Source organism: Juglans microcarpa x Juglans regia, chromosome 5S (assembly GCF_004785595.1).
Source record: "Juglans microcarpa x Juglans regia isolate MS1-56 chromosome 5S, Jm3101_v1.0, whole genome shotgun sequence".
NCBI classification, from domain to species: Eukaryota; Viridiplantae; Streptophyta; class Magnoliopsida; order Fagales; family Juglandaceae; genus Juglans; species Juglans microcarpa x Juglans regia.
In genome coordinates this window covers 17,193,723-17,198,044 of record NC_054603.1, presented here as the reverse complement: position 1 = coordinate 17,198,044, position 4,322 = coordinate 17,193,723, and the positions used below count along the sequence as shown (strand labels likewise).

Genomic DNA, 4,322 nt, shown 5'->3' with positions numbered 1-4,322 from the left:
TGTGTTAATACGTACTCCACAATTGTTGTGGCCCCATACTTCATGCTCCACAGTTGTTGTGGCCCCATGAATTGTTTGTGCCACACTTGTTGTGGACACACGTAACATAAAGTGTAGCTCCATCGGCATTAGTGCCTAGCGCGCTCCGGTAACCAGCTTCTTTAGTTCCTGGGGTGTTAGCATCTGCATCTCCCTGACAGCATACACTCTCATGGGCACGTGCTGCCTCGGCTTTGGTTTGTAGCCGCTGTCACAACCCCGTCCCATTATTAGGACGGGATCACGACTTGAGACCTGTTTTTTCCTTATTAATATTAGTGTTATTATTATTAGTATTATTATTTTTTTCTATGAGGGTTAAGGGATAAGCGTGAACATGACATGCATGTACACTACGTTCCTAATTTAAAAGCAAGCACCTGATAGACAATCTGTTCAACATATTACCCAAAAGACTCTCAGAGTCCATCATTCATTCATTTAAAACATCGCTAGTTCCAATAAAAAGGGGACTTCGTCCCCATAACACATACAAAAAGGCATTTAACCTTTTTATGTGGGGTTACCATCACCCCACTATAGAAGTTACACCATTACCATCACCCCACCATAGTACTTACATCATACCCAAGGACATATTGTATTAAAGTCAAACCAACAAAACGTCCCAACATGGGACCCATCATAAAAACATAAAGACATAACCATTATCATTAAAATTGAACCGACAGGGAATTCTAAGCATCAGCCCTTCCCTCCTCAGCAGTGCCTAGCTCCCCAGCCTCATCATTCATACTTGGACGTTTAAAATATAAACACAAAGTGAGTCTAATACTCAGTAAGCAGTACACCATGCCGTTAACTTATTAATCACATAATCTTTCTTTTGAAAACATGCATACATAGACAATTGCAGTTCTTGACAAGGCTTTCAAGCATAAACAGTTTAAGGAATAGCTATACTTTTATGCGTAACATTTCTATGACATAACCTTACTTTCATGTATAAACAATTAAGGAATGACTATACTTTCATGCATAAACATTTATTTGCTTTCATGCATAAACATTACTTGCTTTCATGCATAACATTTCTTAAAAAATGACTTTACTTTACATTTCACTTTCTTGGGCCAATACACACTATTATGCCCCGTGTGTTGGAGTTAGCAGTCTTTTAGACCCGGATCCCGCCCACGTCCGCAGGTTGGGAATTCTTTTTCATAGGGGGTAGCACTGGGTGCACTAACAGTACTACTTACCTGGCATTGCAATCTGCCCATTTATTTGGTACCCTTTTCATACATGTGGCCGTTACGTACATTCATGCTTTCATTCCTTTCCGTTTCTTTCTTCAGAAAATCGACATTTTCATTATCTTCATTTAGTGCCAATGCATATGCATTTCTTTTAAAAGAATGTTTCATGTCATGCTACATATAGGTAAGGCATAATTATTTAAGAGAGCATGCATAAAATCTCATGATGCATTACCTTACATACACACAATGATAATTAATAGGGTACTTAACAGGGGCTATCAAGAAAGGCTTATACATACTATATATGCATCTATTCTTTCATAAGAGAAACATTTGGAAGGAGAGAGAGAGAGAGAGACATTTTCATAAGAGTACTTTGTGTGTAAGGAGCATGGTCATAGCTACTTACCTCGATGCTTTACAAATAGGTTCCTTGAATCTTGAAATACACTCCTATTCAATGAAATGAAATGAACACATTAAAATTCATTCCACATTAAGCCTTACTATCCGACACTCTTACGCGCTCACTTAAATTCCAAATTGGAATTTAAGTACCGTCCTTAACCCATTTAGCTACATAAATGGCACTAAGTCAACTCTTAGTATCCTCATTTTGACATTTAAGAAACCCATGAAAATATAAAGCTTGCTTGTTGTCCCTCTTTAAAGGCTATTATTTTCTATACAAGAGATGGGTTGGAATCATAAGTTAAAATGTATAGAATGGTAAGAATTTATTCAAGAGTGGAAGGGAACAAGGGAGTGCTACAAATCTGAAATTTTTCGTCAAAGGGAGCATTTTGACAGCGTTGCAACCTCATATGGATATAAATCTAACAAAAGACAATGCTTGCAAGAGGTTGGTTTTTGTCATTTGTTCTTCAAGGGTTCTTCCTAGTAAGGTTTATCTTTGGTTAGCCAAGGAGTGAGGTTGAGCAAAAGGGGTAAAAAGGCTGGTTTAGGCTTCCATGATGGAACATAATTTCAGAATTTTACAAGGCAGGGCAACTAGCAAGTTCTAGTATTTTCATGGCTCAAACATCCTTCACTTAACTAAAATCCTATCCATACAATTAAACAATATAAGAGTGGTAAAAACTCAAGAAAGCCTTATATATGTATACATATTCTGAAAACAGTCCCAATAAAGAGATACAACTCTTGGTAATTTACGAATTCCTAAAGTAAGCTTACTAATTTAATTTAAAAGTCTTGGTGGCTTACTTAGGCCATAAATCTTAGGAAAACATGTTTAAACTATAAACTTTAACTCCATTAATTTAACACATAAATACATGACTTTAACAAGGTTAAAACATGGCTTAAACTTGATAAAACACAAGGGTGGACTACAAGTTTGCTTTGTGCAACACACGGTAGGACACTAAAACAGAACCTACACACACACACACGGCTTCTTGTCGACATACATATATCTATACATCAACATACCAATTAATCAACACTTGAGGCTAACAAAGTTAACTTAAGAAATATACCATTTCAAATAATAGGAGACACACGGCAAAACACCCAAAATAGAGTAACCAAACACGTTTTCTTCATATACATGTATACACCACAACCAATTTGTCATCACTGGTGACTAACCCAGTTAAACATGGAGTTACACCAAAACAGAACATGACCCATAGCAAAACAACCTTAAAACAGAGCACACACACATGGCTGGAACCATAAAACAGAACACTCACACACACGGCTAGAACAGAGCACAACACAAGGCAAAGCAACCTCAAGGTGCTCGGTCAGCCCAGAAAAACAGGGGTTCGGTCACTACCCACTAGATTAAACACTAGAGAAGCAACAAGAAACTGGTCTAGAAACTATCACAATTTCTCGGCTAACACAGAAATCTGTAAACCCCCCCAAATCACAAGACACAATTTGCATAGCAAAAAATCTCAATCGCAAGAAAAATATTGCGAAAGGGACATCACCTGTTTTGATCCCCTTTTCAAGCCACGGAACACAGTAGATGAGCAAAAGAGGGAATCCGAAAGACCCAAAGAAGGTTGATTTCCTTGAAGACTTACGGTGGAAATCTTAAGCTCACAAAATGAGAGAGATTGGCTTGAAGAAATGAGAGGGATCGTGCGGCTTGGGTGAAACCGAAGGGTTTCTTGTGTGAAGAAGGAGACTAGTTTTCTCTTTTCTTTCGTATGCCTTGAGATCGATGGATGAGAGAAGGAGGAAGAAGTCCAATTGACTTCTTGAGGAAGCCGACAGTTTCAATTTGAGAGAAAGGTGAGTTGATTAGTCAAGGCTTCTTTGACAAGCTAAGGATGGACGGTGGGGATTCAAGCATAGGGAGATATTTTCTCACCTACCCATCCTATGGTTGAGAGGGTTTGGGTCACTTCTCAATTAGATAAAAATAGAGGGCTTAAATAAATATTATAAAGTCATAAAACATATCCTTAAATTATTTAGTAACCCACTTTAAAAAAAATAAAAGCACACCCATCTTAAAATAAAATAATAAACAATAAAATAATAAAAGTCTTTATCTCAAAATATTTAACTTAAAAATATTAATAGAAGACGTAAGGACCTACGTAGTAGGATTCGGGTATTACAGCCGCTGTTGAGAGAAACCCCCTTTCCTTCATTCCTCAAAGCAACACTGGGTCAGTCTTTGATCATATGTCTCAGTTGGTCACACCTGAAACAAGTTCCCAACCCGATTCTGCACTTGCCTCCATGGTGTTTACCGCACTCTCCACAAGGAGGAAATGTGATCGGCATTGAGCTTCCAGTCTCAATGCCTTTTCATTTATCTAATCTAGTAAACATCTTCTTCCTTTTCAAACTTTCTTCAATAGCATATGATGAAGTCCTCTTTCTTTCCGAAATGATCAGGGTAGTCGATCCCTTCTGCTTTGTCTCTGCTATCGCGGCCACGTTTACCAACACTTGGTAATTCTTTATTCTTAGGCAAGCTACTTAGCTATGGATCCTTGGCTGAAGTCCAGCTTGAAACTTTTGTGCCTGCATCCTTTGAATAGAAATCAAGTGTGGTGCAAACCTTCCTAA

At 38.0% G+C, this 4,322-nt stretch overlaps 1 long non-coding RNA gene across 1 annotated transcript; it reads right to left on the bottom strand.

Annotated features, from left to right (window-relative positions):
- Positions 1–447: 447 nt before the first annotated feature.
- Positions 448–3,369, bottom strand: LOC121268608. The gene is made up of 2 exons (XR_005941191.1): positions 3,227–3,369; positions 448–795 (listed from the first exon to the last, which is right to left on the bottom strand). It is a non-coding gene; the product is annotated as an uncharacterized LOC121268608 (long non-coding RNA).
- Between the last annotated feature and the right edge of the window lie 953 nt (positions 3,370–4,322).